Source organism: Manacus candei, unplaced genomic scaffold (genome assembly GCF_025592945.1).
Source record: "Manacus candei isolate 608988 ecotype Guabito, Panama unplaced genomic scaffold, ASM2559294v1 h1tg000048l, whole genome shotgun sequence".
Lineage (NCBI taxonomy): Eukaryota > Metazoa > Chordata > Aves > Passeriformes > Pipridae > Manacus > Manacus candei.
In genome coordinates, this window is record NW_026138096.1 from 9629434 (window position 1) to 9646900 (window position 17467).

The 17467-nt window shown below is 39.5% G+C and overlaps 2 long non-coding RNA genes across 2 annotated transcripts; one reads left to right on the forward strand and one right to left on the reverse strand.

Annotated features, from left to right (window-relative positions):
- Window positions 1-967: 967 nt before the first annotated feature.
- LOC127476140 (uncharacterized) lies at window positions 968-16735 on the reverse strand. Its single transcript, XR_007906475.1, has 3 exons — window positions 16574-16735; window positions 5629-5964; window positions 968-1208 (listed from the first exon to the last, which is right to left on the reverse strand). It is a non-coding gene; the product is annotated as an uncharacterized LOC127476140 (long non-coding RNA).
- On the forward strand, window positions 8166-10010 carry LOC127476143 (uncharacterized). Its single transcript, XR_007906480.1, has 3 exons — window positions 8166-8362; window positions 8617-8706; window positions 9866-10010. It is a non-coding gene; the product is annotated as an uncharacterized LOC127476143 (long non-coding RNA).
- Window positions 16736-17467: the final 732 nt, after the last annotated feature.

Consider the following 17467-nt stretch of genomic DNA (forward strand, 5'->3'; position numbering starts at 1 on the left):
ACATGCAAAATCCAAAATGATTTTTATGTCAGCTTTTTGCTTTCTGCCTGAATTTTTCTTCACCTCCTCTTTATACAAAGATTTAAAGACTTTCAGTTTGAAAATTTTTATATAAAAAACACCTGCTGAAGAAAATACATTTTTATTTATGAAAATCTGCTGATGTTGAGAATATTTGATGATTTAGTGATAATTTCTAAGTGATCACTTGTAAATAAAGCATTTGATCATTTTTTCAGACAGTCTTATCAGTAACAATGGAGAGTATATGTCTAATTCTTCTTATGCCATCACGGTAAAATCTGTCCTTAATTATAAATTTACAGCAAGATCGTTTTATTATCCTTAGCAACATGGCAGAGACAACAGAAAAAGCTGACTGAGTATGAGAAATGTCCGGTGACCTTACAGTTCAAAAATGTCATCATTAGGGAAGTCTGGCAAGAACAAGGTGGTTGTGCGTCATCCCATTAAGTCTGCCTGTATTAATGAGCAATTAAAGTGTAGTCACATGGATGTAAGTGAAAATGATTGGGAGTGAAAACTCACCCTGCCCCCATAAAAGGAGCCAGTTGTTTAATTATGAACACACAGAGGATCAGACTTACAATCAGATCCACTATGTATTTTAATTCATGAATCAAGCTTTTGTGTAACTTAGAAAAAGAAAAGCTGTGATTTAATTAGTGGCATGAGAGTTGGACAACCCAATCTCATTAGGACTAATCACTTTCCAGGAAGTGCTGAGTGCCCTGTCTCACACAGCATCTCCCAGAAATGATCACTATTTTGCAGGACTGAGCTCAGTGTTTAATACAACTGTTGCAAGAAGATGTCATTAGCTGTGTTAAGGAGGGCAAAACAGGGACAGAAGGTTGCTATTTTTGAAATGAGTATGGGAATCCAGGCTGTTCCAGCTTCCTCTTAAAGCTCATTAAACCTCACAGTTTGCCACCTACCGCCAGTGTAGACTCGAAGAGCAAAGTGGATTTTATTATGAAGGGAAATAACAGAGGATAACTCCGAACAAACAAGGAAGTTAGGCAGGAAGAGGTCGGATTTGGGGAAGACGATGCACAGATGTTTTCAGAAGTTAATACATCCACGTGGGAGCAGCCACCAAAGGAATCACGAAGGGCAACAGAGGGTGCCATTGTGCCACTGTGCTAACGGTGTTGGCCTTGGCAGAGATGGTTTCCCTCTGAGATCTAGTAGATAAAACACAATCAGATATGTATTTATTTATAAATCTCTGAGATATTGTTTGCATTCCAGTACTGACAATGCAGGCAGGAGGGCATTGCACGTGTTTTCATGTATAGATATATTTACACTAATAAATAAATACATTGTTGGGAGGGGTGAATAATACAAAAAAAGCACATCTCCTAGGTAGGCTGTGATAAGCGTGTTCAGCACACATTCTTTCCTAGCTTCATCTGAAATCTATCCACTAATTTCTGGATCTGGCAACATAAAGGCTCCAAGTTAAGCTCTGTCTCTTCCTCCCTCCCCAGTGCTTTGTCATTGGAATATTTCCTTACAACTCTGCTCTGGCTCATGGTCTAGCAGACCAAAGTACTCAGTCATTGACAGCATGTGTTTATAGTAAAAAATGCCATAGCTTCATATCCAGATTTAGCCCTCGCCTCTCAGTGCTGTAGAAAAGGGACATTTTTAGATATCGATGCTCATTCCTGGCTCTCAAGTTATCAGAATTTACAGTTGTAATGTTCTTATGAACAGAGTAACCTATTTTTGGTCAGAATGAAGGCATGTGATAGACCAAAACTATTAAGGCCCCTTTGTTTATTAACAGGATGGTAAAAAAGTAGTCCTAATTAAATATTTTTCAGCTCTCCTAAACACTCCCAAAATAGCCCTGTCCATAAGGGAAGGGGCATAAGCAGAGGGTGTGACGGGGCAGCATGGCTCTCGTGGCACTCCTTTGGCTGCCTGCATAATTCATACCACTTGTTATGTGCCCAGCCCAGCATTCATCTGACAAAAACCTCTCCCCCCTCTGTGGTGTGTTCCTTACCCGCGTCGCAGACAGGCGCTTGCACACTTCATGTGGCATTTGCTTCACAAGGCAGAAGACACTTAGTGAGTAAAATCACTGATGCCCTTTAAATCACTGCAAAGCGGGTCGAGGTCTTAAAAGCTTAAGGGGAGAAGCTGAGCCGTGCAAACGTAGGGTGTAAAAGCTCCGTTGTACAAACAAGAGCCGCGTTCCAAGGATGCTGCCACCTTGGATTTCACTAAAAACAACACCCCCCTCTACTAGTGCTGAACTATTCAGGCTGTGAATCCTCAGGACAGTCAACCTTTATTTTGAACCTGGTATTTTACAGTCCTGCAGGCTGGCGATCCTTTCTCCCATGGGACCACAGACTTAGGTACCTGTTGTGTTTTTGCAATATGGATTTGAACACAGGATTTGGTTTCTCTCTGTGTCTGAAAGACAATAAAGACTCAGCTAATTACAGGTCCCACTTGCTGTCTGTAGAATATATATGTTCCATAGAGTTTGTTTGGCATTCAGACGGAACAGCAAGGAGACCAGCTAAGCTCTTGACTAGGAGCATTGAAGCCTTGACCCTGGAAGACTTTTTTTTTTAGCAGAAGTGTGTGTTCAAGGAATAAAACCATGTGCCATGCAAGTCATTCCTGCTATAAACAGGGTATCTCATCACAGTGCCATCAATTACAATGAACTGAAAACTATGCACAGTGTTTCAGTGAAAACCAACATGAAAAAAGACATGTCAGAAAATAATATGGCTCTTTTTGTACAGACTCATCTGAAACTACTGTTTTCCCTCAAGTTTTGCTTTGAAGGTGAAGAGGATCAGGTCTGTAATAGAAATGTCTCATGGAAAGAGAAGTAGAATTATTCAGTGTGAAAAGGTACAAAATATACACAAGAAGGACTCCAGACTGTCAACAGCTTGGAGGTAGAGGGGCATACTTCCACTCCTATGGTGAGTGTCCCAAAGAAGACTGAAAAGCTTTCAAACTTGAAAAATAGAGGTTTTGTTTGAACACAGATTAGAGTGATTAATTTCTAAGCAGCGAAAACTCAATGTGGTTAGGGTAGCCAGAAGGGAAAGAGCAAGGTTTCTGTGCCTACCATATGCCAAACAGCAGTACATGAACATGGAAGATGAACTGCAAGCTCAAACCATAAGCTTCTCTGGGACAGTCTCTAATGACCAGGACAAATGAGAAAGCAGTATTTAGTTCCAGTGATCTCCCTGGAAGTGTTCAAGGCTGGGTTGGATGGGGATTTGAGCAAAGCAATCTGGTGGAAGATGTCCCTTTCAGTGACAAGGGGGTTAAAGTACGTGGTCTTTAAGGTCCCTTCCAACCCAAATCATTCTGTGATTCTGTGAACTTGGTTGTAGAGCATGTCCATGCACATGGCTTTCTTTGCCAGCAAGCACTAGTGTGTTGGGCAAACAAAGAAACTATCCAACTGACCACTGCCACACCACCATTGGTTGCCAACAGAGCCCACAGTGCAAAGGAATAACCGTGTTTTCTCTGTTGATAAACTTGATTAAAACTCTTGTTGGTGCGAGGGAGCCGTGAACCTTCACCTACTGTAAATTCGTAAGAGCTGCCATGATCAGCCAGATTTTTCTTTGGAACAAAGGAAACTCCCCCTTTCAGACCTTCAAAAGTTAACCTGGTGGCTAATGTTGCCAACCTCACCCTTCCTGTCCCCTCCTCACCCACCTTTGATGGTAAGCCAGGTATTGTTTGGATGATTTATACACACGGGTTTGTTTCTTCACCACTGAAATGCCATCAGCTACAATGGATCAGCTCTTTCTTTACCTGAGCACATTGTATGCATGAGAACTGATAATTTTAGTTGTTTTCTGTAAATCCCATGGAATTTATGTTCACAGGTGCTCTCTGAAAATGCAGTAGCAAAGCATCACCATGGTCCCTCTGAGTCAACTGCAGGGCCAATTAGTACTAGAGGAAAAAGTGGCATCCTCTTGGACATGCACCCTTGAAAGAGACCTGAGCACTTCTATGGTTTCCCCTTGTACCTACAAATTACTTCAGGCCTGAAGTGCCTGGATTTATCCTTTACAAGTGTTTACATTCTGTTTTACTGTAACTTTTCATCTTAATTTCTATCCCAGTACGGAGCCAAAACTGGAGCTTCTATCCCATGGAAAATTCTGATATATCATATTCTGTTTCTATTCTCAGTCAGAATTAAAAGAATATGTTTAGAAATTCCAACTTGGAAGAAACTCCTACCTCTACTGCCCATCACCTGAGTTGTCCCTATTTAAATATAGCTGAAATGTTTTGGCAATCTGTTTTTTTTTTCATCTTTCTATCACAATAGATAAGAGATTTGAAAGTTTCCTATAATCTCTGTAAACAAGTTAGAATTGTCAGAAAGATTTTCATTTTGACAAAACAGTATAATTTTAACAAAAGAAGTTATTAGTTACATAAGTTATGTTACATAAATATGTTAGTCTTTTTCTTCCTTAACTTCTGTCAAGTTCATGAACACAGAGACACAGAGGAGACCCACACTCTTCTTCTAAAAATCTTTTTTGCCTCCACAAAACCTTTTTCCACAAAAATCTTTAGCTGTGAACGATGCCATTTGCTGATTTGAGACATTGGCACTTATGCCCTGGTCCATAGAGAGTCCTTCCCAAACAGAGGGAAACAGCTGGCTGTGGACAGTATACTCAGACTTTCTCACTTACACAATTGCACCTTAACTTGAAACTCTAGCACTTAACACTACACTTAGTCTGCCTCGCTACATTCATCCTGTGATCTGGAATACCACAAAAAACCAAACAAAATGGTGCGTTGCCTCTTCTGTAACAAATGCTGTGTAATCATTTCCCAGAAAGGGCTGCTGTCATTCTGTGTAAAAGCACAGTCAGGACTGTTTTCTTAATCCCGGAGGTACTCTTGCCCTTGCCCTCCCAGGAACGTTTGGAGAAGAAGAGTGGTAAGGAAAAACAGAGGCTATGGCATGAGACAATTGCACAGCACTACATTTATCGTAATTTTCAAATAGGATAACAGTAAATTACATGAACAACATGCTAAAATTACAAAACTGCAAACAGTCACCACTTGTTTTTTTATTGGCACACTCCACCCCTGAACGCACATCTTGAATATACCCAGATCATGATGCTACTTCCACTAGCACAATGATTTGGCCTTTTGCTTCCTAGAATTTGGAGAGAAGGCTTTAGCCTGACTAAAAGGGAGAAGATTCAGATAATTTTTCTTAAGGAAAAAATGTTTAGGATATCATCTACAAGCCATAATCATGAACTTTCTCCAGGACATTCAGGTTAAATATGAGACAACTGCCATCATTATTAAATAGTATAGAAAAAAGTGTATTTAACCTTGATACCTCCGTGTACGTGCTCTTCCCATTGAAAAGCCTGGAGGTGGAGGTGTGATGAAGTGATACCTCTCGGCCGTGCTACATGTTCCCCTGGCAAGGGGCTCTGCTGTTGAACCTTACAGCCCAACCCCGCCACACCAACTTAGCCAAAGTGCCAAGGACAAACGCTGATGTGACCAGAACATGAGGTCACTGAAAGAGAAACGCATTACCTTCAGTGGGACAGTCCTTTAGATAATTATCTGTTAGATCTTGAAACTCTCAAATCCTCTGGGGCTGGCACACAACAGGAAGGTGGTACCCTTCCCATCCCATCTTTCAGTACGGGATCCATGTACTTTCTTTGGAAGATTATCCACATGCCATTGTCCATCCCTGCATTAATCACGTGCCATTATTTAGTTGCCATTGGTTGGAGTCCTGTCTCCAGGGTCTTTGGTGGAAAAGGCCTCAAATGACCTGGGTTAGGATCCATGTAAGAAGATCTTATCTTGCCATGTAAGAAAAGAGCTTCTCTCAATTCTTCTTGTTTCGGATGTAGTCCCTCACTAGACATACATGGAAGATATATTTTAATAGTAATTCTCTCCTGGTGCCAAAGATTGTTTTTTAAATTTCTCTAAATCAGCTTTAGTACACTGTCTCTGTAGCACTCTCTGTATATTTGTGTGCATGGGACTGTACACTATCTAAACAAGAGTGTGTTTCGTTTTTGTCAGAGGCCAACCATAACACAGTAAGAGTTAATCTCATCGTTCAAAACTCAGCACTTTATCCAGTTTTCTGTCCTGCACGGTCTCTGCATCACCTCCTGAGCTATGCAGGGCAGATGATCAGCAACATCATTGCACCACAAGCTGCCAGGTACCAACCGGCCACGGGAACGCGGTCGCCTGGGGTGGAGGGAGTTACTACTTGCTCCGTGGCATCTGTCAGCATATTGCCATGAGCTTTCATTCTATATTTATGAAAAGGTACTGAGGCACAGCAGGCATTATGCATGATCTTCAGCATAAAAAAGGATCATGCCCTTATCAGTTTTCTGCAGTAATTCACTAAATGTCATTGCTGTTAACCAGGTCTCCCTGGCACGCTGTGGTCCTGCTGAAATGCAGTGCTGTCCTCACACCCCTGTGAGTGTTTGCTCTGTCATGAGATCTTCTGAATGCTGGATGTTTGATAGGCCAGTTAGCTGCCTGAAAAAATATTTTCATTTTCTCTTACTCAATGCTAGAGCCACTATTTCAACTGAAAATAGCTTGGAGTAAGTATTAGGTTTTTTTAAAATAAATTTTATAATAGATTCTGTTTGTGGAATCACTGATTAGTGTTCCTGTGCTGGCTTTTAAAGTGCAGCATGGAATATTGCAGAGAAATGACATTTTTACCACTGGAAGTATTATATTTTAATTGTGTCTATTTTTGGAAGGCTATCCTAAACTGTTCATGGAAAAGCAAAGCAAAACATTTTTGCTCAAAATCCAAGATATATGTCTACCTCTAACAGAGATCTGATTGTTTTACCTTAATGGCTCATTGTAGTTACTAGCTATTTTTTCTGAAGCTTAAAGACATTGCAAATAAAAAAAAAAATTAAACTTCATCAGCTGCAGATTTAAGGAGAGTATTTAAAACCTCAGTAAGAATTCTAAAAATAAATAACAAAAAGGTAAGATCCTAGTTTGGACGGCGAGTTATTTTTGACATTATTTGATACAAGAACTCAACATGGATATTTTTGAAGTATGGTTCTCATTAACATTTGGATAGAGTACATTTCCTTTTCTTGATTCAGTCACAAAAAAATTCCACTTACAGATAGCCCATATAATAGTGCAACCTCTTTCACACATTACTACATCGTAACCCACTTTGGCTGCACTTGCTTCAAACAGGTCCACTCTACACATATGGCCTGGCTTTAGTATTTCTTGCTCCCATCTGTTTTAAGTTATCTTCTCTGGGCTATGTTTTACTCAGAGATGCTCTTCAGCTACATACAGAAAGGCAGTTTTTGAGAGAAAATGTGAACAACAGAGGACCTTAATGCTCTTGTAACTGTGAGAGTTCATTGGAGTTGACTGATCCTACTGCTGTAGATTTTGGCTTTGCAGAGTTTGTTAAACCCCATTTTGTCTGCACGGTCTAAGTTTACATTACAAAACCCTAGGGGCCTGGTTTGGAAATCCCTGATTCATGTGAATATTCCTGCTGGAGAGCAGTGTCTTGAAAAAAAATGTCTTTTATTTTCATTTTCCCAATCACCTCTTTCCCTCCTTGCCTCTCCCTCCAGGATGTGAGTACTGACCACATCCTCCATCCTGGAGAAGTAAATCAACAGTCCTTGCCCGAAGGCTTTTCCATCCTTAGTAGACAGGTTAAGTCAAAATCTAGAAGAGATTTCTGCTGTCTTCCCCAACCTTTTGATGTGCCTCAGGGTGGGCTGGGAAGCCAAGAGAAGCAAATCCAGCTCACAAGACCTTTTCCTACCATTCAGCCTCACTCCACGCTCATGAGATGGTTGGACCATTGAAGTCAGTGCCTTGTTAGGAAGTCCACAATCTTCTCCTTTCTTGTTCTCTCCTGAAACTCGATGTTCCCGACACAGTGATGCCACTTGACATTACTGATCCCTCCTAAACACCTGCTATCAAATGCATCAAATCTTTTCTTGTCAGCTTGCGTAATGCCCCAGGTCTTTGCAGCATCGAGCAAAACTGATACCACACAGCTGTTGTAGAGTCTTATTTTTTGTTTTGCGGACATGTCACTGCCCCATGCTTTTGCCCTTGAATTTATTTACATCGATATTCACCTCATACTGGTCAAGCTTAAAATGACATCAGATAAAATCCGGGCAGAGTGGTCCAGAGTACTGGGAATGGGAATAAAATACGAACACGGCCATGATTGTAACTGACCTCAAAGAGGAAGGACAAACCCACTGTTTCTTTTCCTCGATAGACGCAAAGTCATTATTTAACCAAAAGCTTTGTTGTTTGTTTCTACTGAAAGTTTCAATTTTAGGATTTTTCTTTTAAGGTGATCACTGGCCTTTGGACCAAAGATGAGCCAGAGGATTTTCAATTCTTGTTATTAGCTGGAAATGCTGAATTTATGAATCTCCTTAGAATGGAGGGATAGAAGGCAACAGATCTTAAATAATCTACTAAGAATGAAGGATGAATTTTCTTTTTCAGAACGGAAAACTTGTGATGCTTCTGAATTTATTGATGAAGTTCTGCACAAGAATGTAAAAAGGAAACAACGCAGAGAAAAAAAAATTGGAAGTAAGAGCTCTGTGTTTAATTGTTTTCATTTTTCCAGGGGTAGAAACACCATTTAAAAAATTTTTAAAATAGTTTCTGACTTTTTTTAAACTTACATAAAGAATGTAAAAGACAAACATTGATCCTCTTCATTTTTAAATTAACCTTTCCTGATTTGTTTTGTCTTCTGTTAAAACTTTCTTTGCCTGTGTCAGTATGGAAGACTAGAAAAATGTGTGTGTATTTTTCCATAATGTGGAAATAATTTGTAATAAATTTAAAAAAAAATCTGAAAAAGGTTATAGTTGTGGGGAATGTATTTTTCTTATACACAAATTGCAGGAAACATCCACGTGACATACAATCAGACTATGCCAGCCCATATAGAACAACACATATATTCAGTAAATGTAACGTTATGTCACAAAATAAAGATTCCTTCCTAGAATTACAGAATTTTATGGAAAAAAAAATAATGCTGTATGACCTAGACATGGAAGCATATAGTAAGCATAAACCATTAAAAAAAATTAACCTATTCCCCAATACTGAAGTGGGCATTAACAATACAAAAAATATATGTTAAAATATTTACAAAATATAATTATTGAATATTGAAAAATATTGAAAAATACATTAAAATATGTAATTTAAATGCAATTGTGCAGTTACTTTATATTAATAAAGTATATATTTTATATACTTTATAAAGTATTTATATTATATATAATACATATAATTATAATAATATATTTTATAATAATAATATTCAAATATAATAATATTATAATAATAGGATTATAAATAATATATCAATACTATACTTTTGAAAAAAACTGTTGAGAGAAATATATATAAATATTTTTCAGGTAGATGTTTTTATATTACTAATTTTTAATTATATTTTTACATAGTATAGTACTGCATACGTTATAGATAATATTGTTAGCTATTACAGGTAGGAATAAACTCTACAGCTGACAATGTCACATTTCTGGTAATTAACATAAGACTGTATAAAACTTGGGTGCATTTTAATTTTTTTCCTTCTTATTAAAAATCATGTGAACATAGAATTATCCTTTCTCAGGTTGTAGTTTTGTAACTTTCATGTAACTTTTACTAACCTAGGCTAGGCTTGCCTTTTATAAGAATAATGAAATATTTTTATCTTCCACAGGAATAACATTAGTACGGAAGTAAGACACAAAACAACTACTCCATTCAACAGTTCAACATGTGAACCTTTACTGTGACCATTTCTACACCACTTGTTCCAAAGATGACTTTTATACTTTAGATATCTAAATACCTAAAAATATAAATAAATATTAATGTAAATATAAAATACAGAACGTCTGTGTGCTATTAAAAAGCATATTTGAGAAGCTATTCCTTAACTATGAGGTAGTTAAATGAGTTTAAGTTGAAAAGAATTCCAGTCTGATCTACAAAACCTCTGCAGAGAAAAGATTTCCATTCACAGGAACAGATGTTATAAGTTCTGGGGTTTTAGGGTTGCTTTTAGATTTTGGTCCCAGTGAAGACAGGAGTAATAGACTCATCATTACTATAGGAATAAAATCTGATCATAAACAGATATTGCAATAGATCTTATATTTTTATTTTTTTTTTCCCGGAAAACTGTCTTTGCTATCCAAGATTCAAAACTTCTATTCTTTTGAAGTTAATAACATGAACAATTTTGGTCAGAATTTTTAAAAAAGTCTTCAGACATTTGAGTTGCAGTTTTAAATAGGAATTTTTTAGGGGACAAACATTAATTTCAGTGCAAGTAATAATACGAATTACTACTACTGCAACTCTGATTTGCAAGTAAATACACATTATTTCTCTATGAAAAGAATACTACTTTATAAAAGTGACAATTCTTTTTCAACTCTATCATGTTCTCTTTACAAAATGGGACTCTTGTCTATTACATTTTTAAGTCCCTATTTGGCTGAATTTGCTTTTAACCAAACAGTAGCACTGTAATGACAAAGAACATTTTAAAAGCTTTAAAATGTGGGCTGGACACTGTACAGAACATCTCCTTTAATAGCAACAGTGACAGGAGGTAGAGGTGCCTTTCAACTGTCTTTTTATTTTGCCAAGACCATGTCAAATGAGCTAAAAAGAGGCCGAGTGACACTGAGCCTGTGTGTGTGTCTGAGGCCACCAGTTCCTGGCAATGCACAAACGAATTCCGAGCAGGAGTTACCTGCAGAAACAGCAATAAGCCAGGTGATTTTAACTGGAGTGTCAACAACATGCAATGTGATATTTCTTCAGTGTAAACCATGAGGGTTTGGATTTTTTTCCCCCCTCTGTTTTATTTTTTTTATATTTGAGGTCTATTTGGGTGTGGCCAAAAAGAGTAGCACACCCCTGGGCCATAACAGGCTGCAAACCACACTTAGCCTGGAAAGAGGTCCCGGCAACCAGTGGAGTTGAGGACTAACAGCCTAGAAAACCCTAGAGAATAAGAAGATAAATCCCATACCAAAAGGAGGGAGCAGCATAGTGAAGATGATACAGAGGGTCAATGGAAAGACATCTCAGTCTCCAGCTCTGAAGGATGACTGAGCTGAAGTAACTGCTCCACCAGTGAGATGAAGATGTCGGACTTGGGAACATGATGCTCCATGAGACCAAGCATGGGCAGACCTGACTACCATCAGCAAAACTTTGATTTCTTGAAGAAATGAGTTTGGAAACACATATACATAAGGACACTGTGCCCAGAGTGAAAGATTTGATCTAGAATAACACCAAAGGAATATCTCTGGGTGGGGAATGCAATGTTGTCCAGTTGAATTGTTTCCCAGAGCACAGGCAGTATGGGCAGGTGTCCTCTGTAGAGGTTGATGACCATAAGGGTGGTTGGCTGAATCACTGCCCTTCTCCTCATGGGATGCCCTGCCAGCTTTGATCTCTGGAGCCAATGCCCCCCTGGCTGAACAGCTGCTCACGGGATTTTCCAAGAGGGCTCCTGTCTCTGTGCTTGTTAGCCCTTCTGAGCTCATTAGCCCCTCTTGGCCTTAAGCAGAGAAGCCCCAGTGACATTTACTGCTGGATGAAAAGCCCCTCCTGTTATTTGGCTCTTCTAGTGAAGGATGAGATTAAGAAACTCATGGCATAATACGGCCATGTGGTGACTTTGGATAGCCAGCTGGAGTCATTTGGGGAATAATGCCGTGTGCATTAATTTTGATTTTGTACTTTCCTCAAGAAGCTTGGTGAGCTAGAGGCAGACAAAGGGGTAATCAGCTATGACACCAAAACTTCAGTCTCAAAGTTGTTTTTTTCCATGTGAATCTGCCAGAACCCACAAAAGCAAAATACAAAACTTCCCTAATTTTCAAACTGCTCAGGCTTTGTCTTCTCTGTATCTCAAACAGGAATATAATTCTTTTTATGTGAGCCCCACGGGGAGCTACTATGAAACTTCCCCCACAGGTAAGCATGGTTGATGGATTGCAAAAGAAATGCCTTAACAATTGGTCCTAAGGTACTGTGTAGAAGGAAGGTCAATGAAAATTTAACTGCAGCAAATGGAACAGAAGTTGCCAATGCATGAAATAAAATGCCATCAAGATAAAGTAGCTTGGTATACCCTTACTCACAGCTACACCACAGATTAAACTATACAGGTATAGAGAGCTCCAGCTCATCATGGAAACTCTCCTTTTCCTATTCAGTATGTCATAGCCCTGTACCCATCAGTGTCCTCTCCCTGTGCCAAAGGTGTTGGTAAGACTGAACCTTGTCATTACTCCAGTCCAGAAATCCCATGGGACTGGGACTGAGAAAGGAACAGAAATTGGCTACTGTCTTGGATTGAAAAGAAAGCTCTGAGGTCTGAAGGAGAAGATTTGGTACCATTGCTCTTAAATGCAAGAGACACCAGGGTCAGCAGGGCGGACTCTGGAGACATTGTGGAGGAATTATGTTCTGTGAGTTCTGCCCTGCAGAGCTTACTCAGGTGGACAGACTCGTTAACACAATTAACATCCCATTTCCAGGCAAAGCTTGTAAAAGTACAAGGGTAAGCCCTGACTCAAAGCTGAAGTAACATTTAAAAGTCAATTTTCCTGTACATCCAAGTCAAACAATCCAGATCTGAGTTTCTGCAGGCACTCAGTAGTCTCATGTGCTGTTTCTGGGCAACAGGGAGGCTGTTACACAAACAGCCTTGCTACAGCTTCCAGCAGGCTGAAAACAGGCTTTATTCACACCATTGCTGAATGCTGCCTAATTGCATTCTGCCTCCCTGCTTATTTATTGGTTTGCATCAGGCGACCCTTTGGTGGTGCAGCTTTGCGTGGAGAACATCAAAAGGAGGGTCAGAAGTTATCGTAGCTTTCTCATCTTGTAGCCAACATGTTTTTCCCAATCAGCACACATCTGCCTTGCATTTTGTAAATTTTAGCACGTTGAAATCATTGTGGCTCACAAAAGCTTTTCTGGAGCCTACTTGGTTGGTGTACACTGAAATCACTGCAGCTTCAGGTCCTGCTCTCCAAACGCTCAAGTACTTGAGTTACTTTGCACATCTGAGGAGTCCCATTGACCCAGTGGGAATGTCTGAGTGGGTAAATGTCTGCGAGACCCAGACCCTAAAGCTGAAGTGAGGCTGAAAAGCATGAGCAAAAAGGGGTCAGAGAGAAGGAAGGACATGATAAAACACAGTAAGCAGTGAACAAGCTTGGGCTGTGAAATCAGGTATTACTATTTAACTTCTCATAACAAAACAGTAAGGAACTCCTTGCAGCATGGGTAAGATAACAAACTGAGAAATAAGAGAGGTAAATACTTTGAATGAAGTCACATAATTCTCTCTTGATCACAAAAAGTAATTCATGCTGGAAATTAATAAAAAATGCAATAAGGGAATGATTGTACTTCCTCCTAACTATGGAATATGAATACATACATTGGATGTTTAAGGAACAAAAAGATATAATGACAATAATGGGACATTTCTGCAGCACAGACTGGAAGATGTTGCTAAACTGACTGACACTGATTTTAGACACTAGCTAACACTTATCACAGGTTAAAAATAAAACATCACAAAGTTTGATGGTTGGATAAGAGAGAATAGTGGCAGCTGACACAGAAGTCTGTACACATTAGACTGAAAAGCAGTTTGGGGCAGGAATTTGTGTTGTGATATATTTCTACACCTGCAACCTATTGCCAAAAAGTATTATTAAGCCATAAAATGTTGGTTAAAAAAAAATGAAATCAATTTTTTGTAAATACTACTGTTGAAGACCTGCATGTTCGGGAGCACCATTGCTCATTCAGAGTTTAAACTGAGTTTCCAGGATTAGAGACACAGTAAAATAAGCCCTTCCATTACCCTGGACAGCCTGCTGCAGGATGCAAGGGTGACTTGCTCTTGACCTAGTCTCGATTTTGGAGTCATGTCCTGATTTGAGTAAATGTGACTCACTAGTGTACTACAAAACTACAATTTCCTGGTTGTTGGGTGATTAACTGTTTGTCCTGCTGCAATCCTTTCCACTCACCCCCCCTTTACAGTGTGGCAGGAGGGACGAACTGTAAATTTGCTGGAACAACACCACCAGCAAGCCCAGCACAAGCACCCTGCGAGTCGCATATCCTAAAACCCCAGTATACTTCAATTTAAATCGAAAAACCTCCACTTTCTCCCTCAATCTGAATAATTGCCATAATAGAGACGCTGAGGAGTTAATGCTGAATGTGGCTTTGGATGGTGTCAGAGCCTTTGATATCCCGTAGTTTGTCAGTTTGCAGTTGTTGCCGTGGAGTTCCCGCATTCGAGACCCCGTGGGGCTGGAGCTGGTGAGCACGGGCAGAGCCCGCTCCTGGCATTAGCAAATACAATGAGAAACACAGATAGACGGGAATAGGGAGAGCAGCAGCCTCTCAGTGGGAAAAAAAAAAAGCCTGTTTGTCCCAGCTGAAATGCTTTGCAGCAGCTTTCAGACCTTGACAACCGCCTGGGGAAGCGTGAGGAGAGTTTGGAGGGGGATCCAACCACTTCACCTCTCTTCTGACCCCAAAATGTTACTGATGTGTTTCTGTGTAACGGCCAGAGCGAACCTGCTGCAATTTTGTTAAGTTTTTTTTCCAAGAGGAGCAGTAATCTGGGTGGCTCCACGATCTGGGGATCACATTTGGATGCCTGGAGGGGCTGAACATTGAATCTTTGAGTAATCTGGGCTCAGCAGAGTCAAACAAATGCAAATCCTTTCGCTTATTTGTTTTTGAAATCCCTGGAGAACTCCCCTTTAACATGACACCAAGTTTAGGTGAGAAACTACCAGTTTCTGTGCGTTGGCATAGATTTTCAAAAACCTTATCAACACATCCAAAGTTTACTATTTTCTCATTATCTCTTCTTTCCATCATGTGGTTGAGTATTTTTTTTTTAATGTCAGAATTTTTCTTCTGAAGGTCATACTGTCATTTAACTATTTAAAACTGCTACATACCAGTGTATGCAAATTTCTCTTATCTGTTTCCGTGTTGTCTGAGGTATTTCATAATTTTATAAACTTAAATTATCAATTACTTCGTCCGCACACTATCTCAGACATGACTGATTACGCGAAATGGAGCATTTTAAAATTAGGAAACCTCAGGGGTTTTTTGCCCCTCTCTTGAGCACTCTGACTTCTTTAGGTTAAGTGCTGGGCAACTCACTATAACTTTTTGCACCTCTTTTTTTAGATTTCATCCATTTTACAGAGCTCCAATAATTTATTTCTCAAAATGTTATTGTGCAACTAAACTAATTAACTTCCTTTTGGATGACAGAACACAAACTGTGCTCACTTATTGAGCCTGGCAATGGAAGATAATTTGAATATAATGTGGCCTTAAAATTAGTAGCCCTGAAACAAATAAGAATAACAGACTCTAAGGAAAATTATCAGAATAGGAGCACAGCAGGTTCTCTTTAAATGTGTCTTTAAAAATAAATTGCATACTAATAATCCTATTATTCAATGGAAAAAAGAGTATCTTTCTATGTTTATTAGATGTTCTGGAAAAGCCACAGACTTTTATAATACTGCTTCTCACAAATCACTTCAGTTTAATGACAACTTACTGTACGTTTCATCTCACATTTAAGTAAATATGTTTATTTCATCCCAGAGAGAGATTTTATTTTAACTTCAAGATTATAATTTCTTAGAAGCCTGTCAGAACCACATGAGCACTGCCAAATGGAAAGACATACCACCACCCCCCGGTATGTTTAAAAATTAAGGGTTTTTTCCTCCAGCAAAGAAAAATACTTATTTATTCTGACAAAGAAACAAAGAACAGTGATCAGGGACACCAAAGTTAACTGCTGCCTGAAGTCATAAACATCTGGTGGCTATTTTAATTGCATTGTGAACTAACCACAAAATCCTCCGCTAAAGAATAAAAATATTTCCCCTGTGCAATATTGTATTTTAGAATTCCTCTCTTCTGAATCAATGTCAGACGTGATTACAGCACAATGAAGTCTGTGTTTCATGCCTGCATCTTCTTGAAAATGCCACATACCCTCACTACAATTGCAGGGTTACTCAAAGATTCGCATACGGACAAATTTTTCGGGTTATTGCCGTAAACGCTCAAAGATAGAACATAATGCTCACATCATTGTCATTTGTTTGAAAGTAAGTTAGATGGATTAGTATGTCGGCATACAAATACTGGACATTAGAAAGCACACAGATAATCACACAAGCACACAAATTCGTGTATATGAGAATGTGTGTGTGTGTGTATATATATATACACACGCACATACACAAAAATGCAGATATTTGTACATATATATGCATATACATGTATATATAAGATGCATTCAATAAGTAGTAATACAACCTACCTAAATGTGAATAGAAATTGCTGTTAATAAAATACTTGCATGAGTTGTACAGGGACCTTCTAAATGTCTGTGCTTCCTGGGGAGACCAAATGACCTCTTTTTTACAGATACCAAGATCAAAGCTCTTGGTTTAGATACTCCAGCTGTCCCTCTCGTTGGCATTTGACATGCAACCCGGTCCATTTAAAATCAGGGGGCATGTAAACATTTTAACCCTTGGCAGCAGTATCTGAGAAAGATGTTAGCAATAAATGGTCATAACTGCCTGGGCCAAATCACATTTGGTGTCCTTCCTTTGAAGTCCATGCAGGCACTGTACCCTATGGTTTTGACAAAGAGCCAAGTCCAAAAAAAGGATGTAGGCTCTCGAAGCTGTCCGGATGCGGACTCTGGGATCCAGAGTGGCTCCGTGCAGCTGAACAGTTGCCTCCAAGCTCGCTGCAGGCCTCCCTGCCTGACCTTGGAGGGTTTTTGCCAATGGCTCTGCCTTGGTGCACTCCCTGCATTGCCCCAGCATTCAAGTGCCAATGTTTTTGCATAAGTAGAGGGGCACCTTCATCCCTTGTGAAACCTCCTTTAGTGGGTGCACACTAGGGTAACACATGCTGATAGGATTAGGCCCTGCTCTTAATTTAGTCACAGCTATTTTCTTTTTTTAAACCATTGCCACAGGAGGGTGCCATTTTTCTGCTGAAGCCCCAATTGGTCGGGTCCCTTGACCAGAACTGAGTCACAGGGTTCAAATACTTGAGCTCCATCATGCCCCAGGAGAGCAGGAGATGATGGATGTGAGCCCAGGACAGGTGTCCTTGTGTGCTCACATTCTTCCCACCTAAGTCAAGCCAGGTCCCTAGGCATGAGTAAACAAATATCAACAAGATACCATGAGTATAA